At 47.6% G+C, this 17,856-nt stretch overlaps 1 protein-coding gene across 1 annotated transcript in view; it reads right to left on the bottom strand.

Annotated features, from left to right (window-relative positions):
- Nucleotides 1-16,085, bottom strand: part of LOC147737594 (uncharacterized) — a 68,356-nt gene extending 52,271 nt beyond the window's left edge. Inside the window, exon 1 of the mRNA XM_086936336.1 lies at nucleotides 15,901-16,085. The gene's annotated coding sequence lies outside the window, so the exon portion shown is untranslated. The remainder of the gene's footprint in view (nucleotides 1-15,900) is intronic.
- Between the last annotated feature and the right edge of the window lie 1,771 nt (nucleotides 16,086-17,856).

The raw sequence follows: 17,856 nt of genomic DNA, 5'->3' as shown, positions 1-17,856 counted from the left end.
AAAAGGAATCGAGCAAAATCAGTAGGCCACTAATGGGATCTGTTTTTGACCTCGCTAAAATAGAAACATTAAGAACAACCCCTCATGAGAAATACGAAACTAGTAAGATGAACTTAGCTCCACACCATGATGGCTGCAAGACAGCTCGACTCTGCCGCCCACCCCACCCCACCCAAAATAACGACAAACCCTATGCAAATATTATAAATATATACAACACACCAGCAAAGTAACAGGGTAAAACATTTTATTAAATAACTATTTACATAACTATTTTATATTTTTTGTTGCCCGATCCGGCTAGCTCAATCGATCCAGCATGAAACTCATGCACTCTGATAGCAAGCGTTGCTGCTGATGCTATGCAGACCAAAACTGGTTTTCAGTTTGTACATTCTTCTACATTTTTCCATCCAAGGCTGGTTGACAGTTTGTAGAACGATGGCTTCAGATTTTCAACATACGGTGTGGTGGCGCGGACTGGGAGGGGGCGCTTGGCTCCTGCCCCCTCCCCAAGTAAGATTTTCATACGTGAGTGTACGTTCATGGTTTTGTCCCCTGAGTTGCTTCGATGTCACTGCCATGCTCAAATGGCATAAGTCCTGGATGTTGGGTGCCATAGTTCAGAGTTCTGAGCAGCGCTTGTAACACTGTCTAAAGCTTATTTGCACCTACTGCAGCTTCACTATTCTCAAAGTAAGTGAGGGCCGTTTGTGGACCTGACTGCATTGTTAAACAATGTGATGCGGTGCCCCCCTGAACCGCTTGACGGAGGCCCCCGAGGGGCGGTGAGATGGCACTTAGCTCCTGCCCCCTCCCCAAGACGTGTTGCCCTGGTGTGGCCTGAGATCGCCCCCGACATAGGCGGCCGGCTCCCGGGGTCCGGCGGAACTTTTTGCCTTTTGATGACTCTTCCATTCTGGACCTTGTCCCACAATCCGTTTGACCTGAAGACACGCTGTAGTGGGGCGCCCCTTTACCGTTTCAGTTGCCATTCCGCCCGCTTTTGCTACACTGTGCCTCTTCCGCCATTCAGCTGTTTACCGCCCGCTCTTGCGACTACAGCGTCTCGCTCACCATGTAGTTGAGTTGCTCCCGCTCTTGCGATGCAACGATAGGCGGCTGCCACAGGACTCTCAAAATGGCGGCCGGCTCTTCAGATTTGGGCGTGGTCCACTAAAATGGCCCTGGGACACCTTGGAACTCGGACGCTTGCCTGATAGGGCTTGGGTCCCATTCTCGAAAGCGTCCCCTCAGCCTTGAAGATGCTACAAAAGTCTTGGGGGCCCCCGACTCCCGCAGGCTTCTGGTGGGGAGCGGCTGCCATGATTGCTCGTGGAATGGCCACGACTGAGCTACGAGATGGTGGTGCTCTCATGCTGACGCCAGCTTCAGTCTGAAACATCCAGAAACACTGTAGACTACCAATTCGATCAGTTCCGGTAGCGCCCCAACATGACCCGGTAGAGAAGAACTTGCCCTCCCCTCTTTGATTGATGGTTCTTGTTGCCTGTCCCTTCTGTTGTCATTTAACAGAACTTTTTAGACTGCTGAAAGGGGTTGTGTTCCGAACGCTGGTTGGTGGAGACATTTTGACTATATTCTGGACCTACGTTGTCGCGTAATGCGTTATATGACACGCCGCGTTAGCGCACCCGGAAGTGCTCCGGTGCGCGAAGCGCAGCTTCCCGGAAGCGATCCGGGGCGCGGCGCGCAGTGCGTAACGTAAGCATAACAGGTCATGTGACTTGTTAATAAAACTTTTCATTGGTTCATTTTACTTTTGTTATTTTAATGATGAAAGGCTTGGTCATATGAGCTAAAAATTACGCTTTTTATTGGTTTCGAACATTATTTTTTCTTAAACATATATGTTATAATGTTCCAGGCTAATGTACTTTCCCGGAAAATTTACAACTGTCCTGCAAGTAAAATATATTCCTTTTTCGAGAAAAAGGGCGTTTCTTCGTCCCATGACGGAGCCGTTGAGTAAAAGAGGCTCGGCCTGCTGTCTTACTCGCCGATACGCCTGATTATCAGATTCTTATCGATCACTTTATGTTGCAGGAGTGGAAAACACAACTGCCCTTGACCATTTATCTTTACTGCGTTCCTGCGTATTATACCTTTTATCCGTCATGTAATTGGACTGCTTTATTTCACTTGCCTTTTACTGATTCGAAAACAGTGACTAAAATTAAAAACGTTACCAATGTAAATACTACTACCATGTTTTGTTTTAAAAACCTTTATTGTGAAAATGTCAGTATACAAATACGGGCCTATAACCACGTGGGCCGGCCACGGAGCAAACTGAAATCGTATATGATGAGGAGACATTTACATTGTAGAGGAACGTAACGAGCGGGCCATTAGGTTGCAAGAACTAAGGTGTCTAAGAGTTGCGGAATCGGTGGACGTACATTTTGTAATTAAAATACGACAGGGCCACTTTCAATAAAATTATCTAGATATACATTTGCGGGCAAGTACCATGGGTGACGTTAATTCGAACTTTCAATAGTACAGTAATCAATAACACATCAGAACTTAATATCAATAGGGATGTCGAAATATTCAATCAATTCTCGTCCCCGCCCGCCATGTGCTTCAAAACTGCATTCATATCTCGTGATATCAAGGTTGTTCAACCAGTACACAACAAGGAGTTACGAGTCCCATTTATACCGGCGCCATTTTGGGTGAGGCCGGGCTGGTCCAGGATATAGTCAAAATGTCTCCACCAACCAGCGGCCGGACCAGAACCCCTTTCGGCCCTTTATGCTACAAGATGGTGTCTTCCATTCAGAAAATATTGTTGGCAGCATTTTGAAAGGAAAGATAAACAGCCGTTCTCCTAGTGAGTCTCACATTGTTACATTTAGGAAAAATGTTGAAGAGTAGTATGTTGAAAATCTGAAGCCATTGTTCTACAAACTCTCAACCAGCCTTGGATGGAAAAAAAAATCCTGAAGAATGTACAAACTGAAAACCAATTTTTGTCTGTATAGCATCAACAGCAACGCTTGACTCAGCTTTGTGTGAAGCCGCCATTTTGATTCAATCAATAACGTCCCCCTGCACACATTCAGGGACCTGGTTGTGCCTTCAGGTCAAACGGATTGTGGGACAAGATACAGAAAGGAAAAGGAAAAAAGTTCCGCCAGACCCCGGGAGCCGGCCGCCTATGTCATGGGCGATCTTTGGCCACACCAGGGCGATAGTGAAGCTGCAGCAGGTGCAAATAAGCTTCAGACAGTGTTACAAGCACTGCTCAGAACTCTCAACTATGACACCACCTCGGTGCCATCCGGATCTTGGCGCCTTGTGCTGGTTCCGGCCTATTCGCACATCGGTCCGCTACTGACACCACCTCACAGGCCAACGGGGCACCCCACGCCGACTTTCGGCGCAGCATTGTAGGATGGCCACACCAGTGCGGCAACTTGCTAAACACCACCTCAGTGCCATCCAGATCACGGCGCATTGTGCTGCCTTCGGCCTACTGTAGCCGCAAGTGCGAACGCAACTCAACTGGATAGCGAGTGAAACACCAAGGGGCGCCCCACTGCAGCCGAGGAGCCTCCATCTTGGGGGCGACGCACAGCATCACATTGCTTTCCAATGCAGTCAGATCCTCAAACAGCCCCCACTGACTGACGCGACCTCACAGGCCAACGGGGCGCCCCACGACAACTTTCGGCGCAGCATTGTAGGATAGCCATACCAGTGCAGCAACTTGCTGGACACCACCTCGGTGCCATCCGGATCTTGGCGCGTTGTGCTGCCGTCGGCCTATTCGCACATCGGTCCGCTACTGACGCCGCCTCAGGTGCCAACGGATTTTCTACGCTTTTTATAGCCCTATGCCGCATAACAGGTCATGTGACTTGTTTATAAAACTTTTCCTTGGTTCATTTTACTTTTGGTTTCCTAATGATGGAAGGCTTGGTCATATGACCTAAAAATAACACTTTTCATTGGTTTAGAACATTTTTTTTTCCAAAACGATGAAAGCCCCACCTTGTTTCTGGATGTTTCAGACTGAAGCTGGCGTCGGCATGAAAGCACCACCATCTCGTGGCTCCGTCGTGGTCATTCCGCGAGCAATCATGGCAGCCGCTACCCACCGGAAGCCTGCAGGAGTCGAGGGCCCCCAAGACTTTTGTAGAATCTTCACGGCTGAGGGGACGCTTTCGAGAATGGGGTCCAAGACCTAGCAGACAAGCGTCCGAGTTCCAAGGTGTCCCAGGGCCATTTTAGTGGACCAGGCCCAAAAAGGAAAGAGCCTGCCGCCATTTTGAGAGTCCTGTGGCAGCCGCCTTTTGCTGAACCGCAAGAGTAGGCGCAACTCAGCTGAATGGCGGATTTTGGCACAGTGTACCAAAAGCGGGCGGAATGGCAACTGAAACGGTAAAGGGGCGCCCCACTACAGCACACGAGCCGCCACCTGGGGAGGCCCGTTCACGCCGCCTCCCCCCCCCCTCCCCCGGGGCGCCCCACGCCGTTTTTCGGAGCAGCATTATAGGATACAAAAACCAGTGCGGCAGTTTACTGGACATCACCTGGGTACCATCCACATCTCACCGCGTTCTGCTGCCTTGGAACTATTCGCACAACAGACCGCTACTGACAAGGCCTCCCCAGGGACGCCCCACGCCATTTTTCGGAGCTGCATTGTAGGATACCAAAAACCAGTGCGGCACCCAGGTGACATCACCTGGGTGCCGTCCAGAACTCAGCTCGTTGTGCTGCCTTGGGACTATTCGCACAAAACACAGCTACTGTCCATTGTTGCTTCTTTTTACAAAAAAATGTTTAAATGTGTTTACTGTTTTTGTTGCGTTGTATATATTTATAAGTTATTAAAGTTTTATAATCCTACTACTTTGTTGAAGTGCTATATATTATTAATGTGACACATAATTGTAAAAACTTTGATGTACAAAGAGGCATCCCTGGAATCTTCCGCTTCAGGCTCGGTCCCACACACCCTCACAGTGAGAATCCCCTTCCCAAGCACAATACAGGATGGTTATCAGATAGTAGGAACCCGTATTGTGTGACGGATCTCATGGGGTGGGGGCCTTCATCTACTGTAACTCCTTTGAAGAGGGGTGATTCTCATACATGCCAACATTTCAGAAGAGCAAAGTGGGAGATTTAAAAAAAAAAAAATCGGGAGAATGGGGCCTTGAATCGGGTTATTGTCATGTGTGGGCTTTGGAAGTGTGCTGCTGCAGGATCGGACATTTCAAACTCAAATGCACGTTCTTTTTCTTACCTTTCCGAAGCATGGAGCGCAATAGCAAGCAGAGAAAGGGTGATGCAAGTGTTGAACACTGCCTGGCCTGGCAAGTTGCTGGCAGTGCCACCCGCCCCACCCCCCGCCCGCTCCTGAAACAGGGCACACACACCGCCGCCCCGAGTACTTCACAGATCTTTAAAAGACCATGCGCTTGTTAATGAGGCTTAAATGGTTTATCACCCCTTCTAGAGCCCCTGCATCGGCCCTCTGACGTTTCCTGGAAGAATTAGCACGTTACACAATACCAAGCCCTGTCAGCTGAAACCCCCGAGGAATCGGGTTTTTGCTTGCAGGAATCGGGAGGCGGGAGACTAGCACTGAAATCGGTAGTCTCACGCCTGAATCGGAAGGGTTGGCAGGTCTGGATTCTCCACAGCTGGGGCCATAAACTACATCCGCAGGGCTAGGTGATAGCCTGGGACCGGCCTGGACAATGGGACACAGAGGAAGAGGAGTGTCAGAGGGTGCGGTAGTGAATAGGGTGAAAGAAAGGTGTCGGGCGGGCACGGGGTGTGATTCTCAGGGAAGAGCAGCGCAGATGGGGGGAGGTTTATGGCCCATGCATGAGAGAGAGAGCGGGGGTGACCAGTGCGTGGGGGAGATGCTTGCAAGGGTGGGGAGCCGTGCTGAGAATCGACGGCGTGCAGAGAGTGGGTCTGGTCAAGGCATCTAAAATGGCTGCTGTGCACGACAAAATTGTGGCATTGGAAAAAAGGCAAGATGGCGCAGACAATGTTTATTAATAAGGATTAATTTATAACAATTATTTTTAACAAAATATTTAATCGCAGTGACAAAATGGCGGTCAACACTTCCTGATTTCCATCGAATCGAACGTTAACAGACGTCACGCAGCAAAAAAAAAAAACGCTCACGCACAGCCGCTGGAAGACATGTATTAACATATATGAGCCTCCTCAGCCACCCTCAGAAAACATAAGGGATCAGGATACGTCTCTCGTACCCCCTTATACCTAGTAATTTAATTAAATCGAAACACAAAATGGCGAATTCCCGTTTCGCTACCAGTTTGCGGCCCGGTTCGCGATCCGGGAAGCGCTTCTACCGTGAAAAATCAAAATTTTTTTATTTTCCCCACGGGACCCTTTAATACCCCAACATCATTCCTAGGGGGTCAAGAGGGGTCTACCTTGCCCCTTTTCATTAAATTCCCCCTTCGTTTTTCACCTCTTCTTGTCTCTCGATCCTACCGAGAGACAAGATGGCGGCCGCACCGGACTGTTTAGAATGTTGACAGACACCGGTGAGCCAATCAGCATCGCTTCGCAAAGCTCCGTGACGCGAAAAGTACGCGATCTGGAGCGCTATCTGGGACGCTGTCACAGATATATAAATTTTTTAAAACGTTAATTTCTCAAAATCCACTGGAGCACATATATTGAGACCCAGCAAAGGCACATCGGGCTAACAGTCCCTACAATTTTGCCAAGTTTCGTGCAAATCCATTCAGCCGTTCGAGCTAAAAGTGAAGCCAAACGCCCTATGGAAATTAACATGGGAAAAACGCGTTTTGGGACCCCCCTTTTTTCTCGCCCCCCCCTTGACGAAACCCCCCCAAATTTTCAAGGGCCGCTCAGAAACAGAATGTGCCATTTTCCTGAAAATTTCAGCCGATTCCGTCCACAAACGCCAAAGTTATTAGACATAGAATTTTCAAAAGTTCCATAGAGAATTAATCCTAACTATATATACCTACTGGCTATCGCCAGTAGGTAATATATATATATATATATATAATGAACAAGGCAGCAGTGGCTGCTGAAACGCGTAGATTTTTTTCCTCGTTTAAATAGCCCAAAGGTATTTTTGAATCTTGCCTGGAGTGCCGGATGATTACTTGTTGAACTGTGGATAATCTTATATATGAAATATATAATATATATATATGTATATATGTAACCAAAAACGCCCAGAAGCTTGAGGCCGAACAGCACTGCAGGTGAGTAACAACTCTATTTAAACCAAGCAGGCAGCTTAATATCCCTTTGAAGTCCATGGCCGTTTCGATGCCGCTGTTTGCATCTCCTCAGAGGCCGTGTCAGCGGAGGTGATTAGTGGCTACCACATCTCCCCTGCGTGTTTCCATAATAGGGGGCTTTCAGTGCTCCTCCTTTGGTGGCAGTTCATTTTTAAATGCACGCTGGGATTTGAGGTCTCATTTTGCCAATTAACGTCCTCAAGTGGGTTACCTCCGCTGCAGCTAATTATGGACAATTCTTCTCGGCCCTTCATTGAGCCTTGGATGAGACTCTGTTGGCTTCATTAAAGGTTCCATGCAGCTTCAGAAAGAGGAAGCTTCCTCTCTCCTAATGCCCATTGGTTGCGGGCAGTGCGATCCCTCTGTGGTCTGGAACCACCGCATAACATGTAACCAAAAACGCCCTGAAGCTTGAGGCCGCACAGCAATGCAGGTGAGTAACAACTCTATTTAAACCAAGCAGGCAGCTCCCTTTGAAGTCCATGGCCTGATGCGTTTCGATGCCGCTGTTAATTAGACAGGGCTGCACGCTCCTCGTGGAGCCCTCCTCAATCACTTACCTCTTTCGTCAAGTCGCTGTGGCGGTAGCTCAGCCTCCGCCGGGATGTCCCCTGTTTGCCAGTAAAGGGCTCGCCCACCACGGGACGGGCAAACCAACTCACAGACGTCAATGTATTTCGCAAGCTCATTTTCAGCTCGGGGTTACGACGCTGGTCAAACCTCTTTCCAGTATTAATAAACCCAAGGCAATTTTTCCATATCCGCATCAGAGAAGTTGATACATAGGCACTTCCGAGCTAGGCGCGCTCGCTTTTCCATGAGCCAAAAGATGACACAGAAAATAGTTTGGCTCGCTTGTGTTTTTCCCGATGTGCTTACATGTAAATAGTGCTTACAGAGTAATTGAATGAGGCCATGCCCCTCCGCAAGTAAACGATCGGATCCCGGTGGGCGGGTGGCCAAAAGTGGACTGGGTGGCAACCCTCAGCGTAAGGATTGCCTCCGGTGAAATCATTATACTGTGTTTTGCATCAGCCATGACGCAAAACGATGCACACCAATGAAAATTGGAGGCGAAGCCGCGAGATGCCTTCTGGAAACGTTTCAATTCCAAGACCCACTGCCCCATGCTGTGTGCTGTAAAGGGAGGAAGCAAAATGTGACTGACACAACAGCAGACCAATGGATGAAGAGAGCTGGCGGAAAGCCCCATTAAGTAAGTGTATTATACATATCATGTTTGTAAAACAAAAATGTCTTGGCTAACACCAGCACTAAATAAACAAAAAGTCAACCCCGCTATCTCGTGAAAAAAACTACCAGTCTGTGAAAGTCATTATTTATTTAGTTTTTCAAATAATTTGCTGAGCTTCTGTGTGAAACATGGAGGCCACTGAGCACATTTTCAGTACTTTCCGAGGAGCTGATGTGGCTTATCTGAGGGTTTAGATATTTCCAGGTTCTGGAGATGTCTAAATGTGGTGGATGGTTATCACCTTCGCTACTTTGACATTCGGCCGGCCACCAGCCACACTCTAAATGAGGGGGAAAGACTTCAAATACAACTCAAAATCAGAGTCTGCGCTTTATTTAAAAAAAAAATGTTATCAGCAGGATTGGTGCACCCAGCTCGAATTTTGCTGATTAAAAAGAAAATGCTTTTTTGGGACCCCTTGAGCAGGCCTAGGGGGTCAGGGTGTTTTTACCCTGCCCCCTTTTCTTCTTTTTCATATTTATTCCCCCCTTTTGCTTGTAACTCGGTTACCAAGTCACAAGATGGCTGCCAACACGTCCTGGTTTGGAGTGTTGACAGCCAATCAGAGTGAAACTCGTGCCCAGGAGGGTTCGCGAATCCTCCTCGGTACTCAGTTATCGAAATTTTTATTTTTTAAATTTCTCAGCAACTACTGAACGGATTTATACCATTAAAAAAAAAGCATGCTTTCTAGATCAAGACCTACCTTTTTGCCAAATTGTAATTATATCTATATATGGAAATTGTATTTATAAAGCACCTCAACCCCTGATGAGGCATTGAATTGGTGTTTTCCAGTTCCCACAACCATCCCCTTCCCAACATTAAACCACAGAGTGCAGTTGTATGTTTAAGAGTGTAAACGGTAAATGCCATCACAAGTTGGTGACAAATTTCTAAATGTAATATGCCTACCACGGTTACAGAAATACACAGCACTCCCTTCATAAGCCACTATAATACAAGGCCCAACACTAAAGAGCATTCATGATTTTTCCAAAATGTGTTATAATAGTCGAGTAGTTAGCATTACGGTCAAACAATAATAATAGTAATAAAGCAATGGCAAAATCAAATTACCACAGCGAGTATCAGGCATTACCAGGTCCCGAAATAAGATTAGCTAACCACCCCAAGACTGACGCCTATGAGCTACTATCCTAACACTTCACATAAAAATGCACGTCAAGGAAAACTCTAACACAAGTTACAGTTAGTATGCAAGGACAGTCTCAAGGAATGATACCATGTGGGTTCCATGTTAGATTTCTTGCCACTTGACAAGTAAAGAAATGTTGAGGAGCAATTCAGGAAATGTTATTTTACAATGCTAAGAAATGGCTGCAATGATGCATAGGAATGTCCCTTCAGCAACCAGGGCCTTTGAAGTCCATGAAGCCTCCCTGTGGCACTCTCGCTGAGCACGTTCTAGATCTCTTCCGTAAAGGGACATTTCTCCGGACTCTGAAAAGTACTGCTTCATTTTTGACCGATTCAATAACTCTGACGGCATATGCGCCTAGTTCAATGCGCATGTTGCAGAACCTGTCCCAGAGAATAGCAGTCTTCAGGTGCACCAGCATTGGCATGGAAAGGTATGTCAGGGGCCATATTTAGCAAATTGTGTCCTGGCTGTTTCAAGTGCCAATGTTGAGAGGGCCTTTTCCCAGATAAAAGTTAACATGGGAAGGAAAGAGTGGGCAAGAATGACCAAAGACTCACTGAAGAAGTATTGAATGGTGCACTACAGTAAGGTGATTTGTAGAAATGCATTTGGACCTCATATATGCGGTACATACACTGTCTGTATACCATGCAGTACAGAAATAAAGCATTAATAAAAGCTAAACATTCCTTAAACACGGAAAAACACTGCTTCTGCTGTTTTTAATGACGCAAAAATGTGTAACCACCAATAACCAATGTTTTTTAAGGTATTGAAATCACTGAAAAACACCGAAGAAAAGAACCAAAAATAGAAACTGAAAACAGGGAAGCCTAATCATAGTACACTCCTCATCAATGCATGATGAGAGAGTGACGCGACCCTATGCTGCATTGGTATACACGTACTGCTGGGTACTTGGGGAAACTCACACATTTGGAGGTCGGGCTGAAGTCTTACTCAAACAGCAGAGGCCAGGAAGAGTGACGGGCAGCGCCATCAACATCTGCGATGACAGACACCCTGCACAGAGCTGGACACACTACAGACACGCCTCATAGACACACGCAAAGACATCCCTTTTCTCTTCACAAGTACACACCGACCCTACAGACACACATCCCCCTCCAGAGGTCCATTAAAAACACACACACAGCTATGTTTCTCTGCTTGACAGGCCTCCTACCTGGCAGGCTCAAGGTCAGACAATGCTACAAGCCAGCCTATGCCACAAGAAACCATTGCAATGACTGAAGCCTTTGCCTAGTCTGAGAGATGGAAACAAGGGAAAGATGGGTACAGGGGCACAGGCGAGCAGGGCAGCCTTGACATCAACTGCGTGGGGGACATGCTGCGAACATAGGGATAGAGTAGGGCAAATAAAACATTTAACAGAGAGAGACGTAGGGTGTGCACACATTTCTCACAGTGCACTAAGAAGCAGCACAGTGTGCATAGATACTTCACGGTGCAAGAAGATGCTGTGTAGTGTACAGATTTCCCATTGTGAAGATCGATCTACTGCAATGCAGTGCCACAGAGTCCTCACAGTGCAGTGTGATGCAGTGCACAGATCTTTCATTGAGCAGTAAGATGCAATGCAGTGGCACAGATTCCTCCTAGTGCAGCAAGATGCAGTGCAGCATGCACAGATTGCTCAAAGTGCAGTAAGATGAAGGACAATGTGCACAGACTCCTCAGTGCAGTAAGATGCAGTACAGTGGGCAGATTCATCCTAGTGCAGTCAGATGCAGTGCAGTGTACAGTTTCCTCAAAGTGCAGTAAGATGCAGTGCCCACAGATTTCTCATAGTGCTGTAAGATGCAGTGCAGTGTGTATAAATTAATCAGGGCAGTAGATGCAGTGCACAGATGTCTCATAGTGCAGTAAGATGCAGTGCAGTGTGTATAAATTCCTCACACTGTTGTAAGAAGCGCTGCAGTGTACAAAGATTTCTCAAAGTGCAGTAAGATGCAGTGCACAGATTCTATATAGCACAGTAAGATGCAGTGTAGTGACAGATCCCTCACAGTGCAGTAAAATGTGATGTAGTGTGCACAGATTATTCATAGTGTAGTAAGATGCAATGCAGTGTGTACAGATTCCTCATGGTGCAGTAAGATGCAGTGCAGTGCACAGATCCACTCTTTATCACAAATGATGATTACATACACCCCCAGGGCCAGAAGGAAAGCCCCCCAGGGGCCCCCAGATAGAAGCGCCCAGCTCAGCCCCAGAGGCCTCCGGATAAAAGAGCCCAGCTCAACCCCAGGGGCTCCTGGATAGAAGAGTCCAGCTCAGCCCCAGGGGCCTCCAGATAGTGTGTAATGTAATGTAAAAAGAATTTATAAAGCGCAGCTAACACCCAACGGTTTCTTGGCGCTAAAGCAAAAGGAGACTGGCAATCCGAGGGGTTATAAGCATTACAAAACAAGTGAGTTTTGAGGAGGGACCTAAAGTGGATGTAGGAGGGGGGTTGTCTCAGGCTCAGCGGGAGGGCGTTCCAGTGTGATGGGGCGAGGAATGAGAACCTTAGTCCACCCAGTTTTTTACGTTTGAAGGTAGGGGTCCGGAGTAAGGCCAGATGAGAAGAGCGAAGGTTACGACAGGGGACATATGAGTGAAGTAAAGATGAAATGAAAGAAGGGCCCATGCCTGCAAGTGATTTAAAAGAGATGCACCCCAGTTTGAATTTGCAACGTTCAGATACCGGGAGCCAGTGAAGGAATTTTAACAAGGGGCGGACATGTTGGTGTTTGGGCTGATGGTAGATAAGCCATGACGCCTGGTTTTGTACGAGTTGTAACTTCTTCAGTTGATAGGCTGGAATGCCAAAATAGAGCGAGTTGACATAGTCTAACCTGGAGATGACTAGGGCCAGCAAGACCAAGGTAAGAGCCTTGGTGGTCAAAAAGCGTGCAATCTTTCGGATTTTCCTTAGCTGGAAAAAACTAAAAGAGACCACTGCGTTAATCTGGGGCTTCATAGTGAGGTCATTGCTGACAATGATCCTAAGGCTCTTTACAGAGTTGACAGGGTTAGGGGGAAGACCCAGCCTCACGGGCCAGAAGGTGGATTTCCAGGGGTTAGAGGCTCCCCCGACAAGCAATAATTCTGTCTTGCCGAGGTTAAGTTTCAGATGGTTCACCCCCATCCAGTCACTGATGTGACAGAGGGTGGTTTGGAAATTATCGATAGAGTGGTCCGAGGAGCTGATATCGAAAACCAACTGAATATCGTCCGCGTAATTAAATGCTGTGACACCGCAGCCGCGTAAGGACCGAATGAGGGGAGTGAGGTATAAATTAAAAAGAAGGGGAGATAAGGAGGAGCCCTGTGGGACGCCGCAGGTTAGTTCGACCTCATCGGCAGCAAACTGAGAGAGCCGAACCGCTTGGCGGCGATTGCTCAGAAAGGAGCGAACCCAGTCAAGGGCGGTGCCCCGGATGCCAGCCTCTCTGACACGGTCGACCAGGATGTTATGGTCGACCGTGTCAAAGGCGGCCGATAAGTCCAGGAGCACCAACGCCTGGCTGGTGTTGGAATCAGCCCCTCTCCGCAGCTCCTCCATAACTGAAAGTATAACCGATTCCGTAGAGTGGTTGGGTCGAAATCCAGCTTGTTGAGGATCGAGGAAGTGAGAGTCTTCAATAAAAGCGCTCAGGATGTTAGTAACATGAGACTCAATGACTTTGCTGAGGTAGGGAAGGAGGGATATAGGGCGGTAATTACTCATAACCGTAGGGTCTGCCGTGGGTTTCTTCAGAATGGGCACAACCTCTGCCCTTTTGAATGACCAGGGAACTAGGCCAGAAGAGAGAGAGTTGTTCAGCAGCGCTAATGGGGGGGAAGGGCAGGCTGTAAAGGCCTCCCGGAGGATCAGGGGAGGGCAGCAGTCCATGGGGGATCCGGAGGCGACCTTTTTTGAGAGGGCGAGAAGCTCCGTATCCGAGATTGGAGGAATCTGTGTCAGCTGCATGGCGTTAGAAAAGTGCAGGGAAGGGTCGGGTTCAGGAGGGTGGGGCGGGGTTAAGGAAAGAATACTGTTTTTAATATTGGTGATTTTTCCCACAAAAAAACCATTTAAAGAATCACAGAGTGCACGAGAGGGAAGGGGCTTAATGGTAACCCTATCTGGGTTTGACAATTCTTCCACAATGGAGAAAATATCCTTGGTTCTAGTGGAGGAGTCAGCGATTTTGTTGGAGAAATAAGTGGTCTTAGCTTGTAGGACCGCTAATTTGTATTCCTTAAGCAGGGATGTAAATCGTGTTTTCGTGTCGGGGGCGTAGCTGCATCGCCACCGGCGCTCAGCCTGCCTGAGGCCCAATTTCAGGGCTTTGAGATCCTCGGTGAACCACTTTTGAGCATCATGCAAGCGCTTAATTTTAATCTGTCTGAGTGGAGCCAGTGTCGCTTGCTGATTCTAGCCAGTGTGTGAGGGCGGAGGCTTGGGCATCGATGGATCCAAGATAGGCGGGAGTGGAGGATTGGAGTAATGTGACAAATTCACCGAGATCGGTTCTGTTCCAATTCCAGGCCGACAGGTTGCCTTCCAGGACTCTGCTAGGGCTTGGAGCAATCACGAGGGAAAAGGAGATCATAAAATGGTCTGACCATAGGCAAGGTGAGATTGAGAGTTTGGTTATATCCAGGTTAGAGATCAGTTCATGCTGACAAGAAGATCGGAGAATGCAGCGGAACAAACACTCTCTTTATCGTCGAAAGGCCAATAGTTAAAATCGCCTAAGATTAAAAGTTTGGAGTTGTTAATGACAAGTTGGGAGATCATGTCTCCGAACATTGTAGGGAAATTGGGCATGGACTGAGGGGGACAGTAGACTAGGACGCAGATGAGCTGGGTCACTGGGAAATCAAGCTTCAGCACGAGATGTTCAACCAAGGGAATATTGACCACAGTCAGGGCGGAGAATCTTATAAAGTTCTTAGCAATCGCTGCAACCCCACCTCCTGATTTACCAGATGGTCTGTTCGCTTGAATGATGTAGTAACCAGTGGGGATTGCCGCAAGATCGTCAGGGGCGGACTCCTCATTGAGCCAGGTTTCAGTTAGTAATAATATGTCCGGTTTCTCAGAATCTAGCTGAGCAAAGATTTCCAACTGGTGTTTTACCAGTGAGCGTGTATTAAGGTAAATGACTTTTAGGTTCAAATTAAGAAGCCTATTAATAGTAGGAAAACTGGAGGCTGGCGGGGAGACTGGATGTTTAGGGGTTTCTATCTCGGGAAAGGTGTCTCTGCAGCAAAAAATTCCCATTGACTCAAGGCTGGACGGGAGTGCTTGGGGTATAGGGTAGCATGAGTGTAGGCGAATCAAATCAGCAGTAGTGTATTTGATAGAGCCGACAGGGGGACATGCTCCGTGCCCCGGTCGGCCGCGGACTGGCACAGACGCGCTCGTCCGCTGTGCGTCCGAGGTAAGCACATTTTTATAGGAGGTAGTCGGGGCGTGGCCTCGTGTGAGTGGGCGTGGCCTGTGGTCAGGTTCGAAGATGGCACCAAGGAAAGATTTCCCTCGCCCGCGGCAGCGTTAACCTCCGCTGCGCGGGAGTAGCTAAGTGGGAGTAAGTGCCCAGAGAAGCAAGAAGCAGGTAGGAATAAGTTTTAAAATCAATTCAGAGTTTCAAAGTTACTTTTTAAAAATACAACAAACATTCGCTCCCGGCTGTGCCTCAGGAGTGTCAGGGTCCTAGGCCCAGAAGAGCCCAGCTCAGCTCCAGGGGCCCCCGGATAGAAGAACCCAGCTCAGCCCAAGGCCCCCGATTAAAAGAGCCCAGCTCAGCCCCAGGGGCCCCCAGATGGAAGAGCCCAGCTCAGCCCCATGGCCCCGGGATAGAAGAGCCCAGCTGAGCCCCAGGGGCCCCCGGAAAGAAAAGCCCAGCTCAGCCCCAGGGGCCCCAGATAGAAGAGCCCAGCTGAGCCCCAGGGGCCCTGGATAGAAGAACCCAGGATAGAAGAGCCAGCTCAGCCCCAGAGGCCCCAGGATAGAAGAGCCAGCTCAGCCCCAGGGGGCCCCAGATAGAAGAGCCCAGCTCAGCCCCTGGGCCCCCCGGATAGAAGACTCCAGCTCAGCCCGGCTCCTACAGAGATTGCCTCCAGGATTATTCAGTCTATTTCTACAAACACAGCAGAAGGTGCTGACAATCTCCTACCTGAGCAGAGACCTGTGCAGACGTGTCCAGGCTCTCTCCTCCGCCTGGGGGCTGTTGTGGGGGCAGATCTGGGGTCTGAGGGGGACAGATCTGGGGTCTGAGGAGGGATCTGTGAGGGTCTGTAGATGAAGGTATCTGCCCACCAGACAGGGCTCCTTCCTCCTCTGCAGCAGGCTGGACACACCAGGAGAGGGAGGAAGTGATGTCACCATCGCTGCTGGTGCTGTCTCTGCCGCCGCTGACCCGGAAGAGGAAACCCTTCTCCCTTTCATACAACATGCAGCCTAGTGGGTTTCATCAGCAGGCGAGGAACGCCCTCTGGTGGCCGCTTACGGAACTGCCGCATCCAGGCTCCAGCAGGGAAACAAGATTTGGTACCTGTAAAGACCTGGGATTTCAGATGTCACAGACGTGAATGTTTTTAAGGGTCAGACAGTTCAAGTACAGGGCCTCACACTTGGCTGCTGCTGTGGAAAAGTATGTATAGCTTCACTTCAGATGAGCATCTTCCAAACACTGAGTATTTACAGAAAGATGACAACTGGAAGCGACAGTCTGAATTTCAATGAATATATCTGTATTTCAATGAATATATCTGTATTTCAATGAATATATCTGTATTTCAATGAATATATGAGCATACCGGTCAGTTTTGCAATTAAACTGGGCAGCTTATTTATTTTTTAAATAATTTATTTGCAGTTTTTCAAATCCACAATGCGGTACATAGCAAAGTGAACAGAGAAAAATACCATGGAGTTTTAAACACCAGATCAGTGACAATGCGGCATAGGTCATGTGTCAAAGTGAAAATTAAAGGAACAGCGTATTTCTAATTTTCCTGTGTCTGTGGCATATTGCAGATTTTTAATTCAGTTTTATATCCTCGAACAAGATTGAAATGTAGGAACTAACTAGGTTTTGAGTTTCTGGTTTAAGAGCACAACTGTCTCCTAAAATATTAAGATAGCGGTCTCTTCCAGGCTTTGTTGTTTTGTTTAAAGTAAAGACCACCCTCTTTCAACAAAAATTCACTGACAAAAAATCAAGCAATACATTTATGAAACAATTAACTCCTAAGATCATTGAGCAATCAATTATGGTCCAAACATTTCTTACAGTGTGCATTGTATCATAAAAATGAGTGGGTGTTACTGGCCTGAAGAACAGGGGAGGGGCATTTCATTACTCGAAAATATTGTACTCCTTCACATAGGCCCCTATATCACAGTACGCTCGTCATCAATACACCATTGATTAGTGAGTGCGTCAACTCTTTGTAGCATTGTCATGCAAGCAGCCCTGGGTGCCTCGACGTGGACATTAGTTCAGAGGTGTGCCATCAGAGCCCTAAAGCCTCACTCATCATGCGTGACCCTCACACATTTAGAGGTCGTGCTGAAGTCTGACTGAAACCTGGTTCATTCTTCAAGACTATAGGGATAAACTCGAACATCACACATGACATCTGCTGTGTGCTGAGTAGCATCTCTCTAACTTTCTGCACAGAGCCGACTCCCCGTCCACATTTTGGTGGCAAAACCTTTCTCATATTTCACCGGGAGCACTGCACATGTTACCGTTCTATAGAATGCTGATGTGAATGTCTATTTTTAGTGAGACTTGGTTGTTAATTGTATCCCTTTACATGTGTTCTCATCTTGTCTATAAATTCAGTATTGTCTCTAATAGCCTTTTTTTAATAACTCAATTCTTTATTGATTTTCCATATTCAATCAGCATATAACAGGTATGAAATATTATCGAATCAGCAGAGCCCAAGATACTGTGTAAACTAGAACTTGTGAGAATACATTGATAACAGGAAAAACAATAAATAGCATAACCCCTCCAGATAGAGGTGATACGGACCAGACAGATCGTACAGATGATCAGGGAAGGAGGACGAGGAGAACACAGGGGAAGGGACATGGAAACAGGAGAGAAACGTCAGAG

Source organism: Lissotriton vulgaris, chromosome 1_1 (assembly GCF_964263255.1).
Source record: "Lissotriton vulgaris chromosome 1_1, aLisVul1.2, whole genome shotgun sequence".
NCBI lineage: Eukaryota > Metazoa > Chordata > Amphibia > Caudata > Salamandridae > Lissotriton > Lissotriton vulgaris.
Note: the sequence above shows the minus strand (reverse complement) of the source record. Positions and strands in the feature narration are given on the sequence as shown.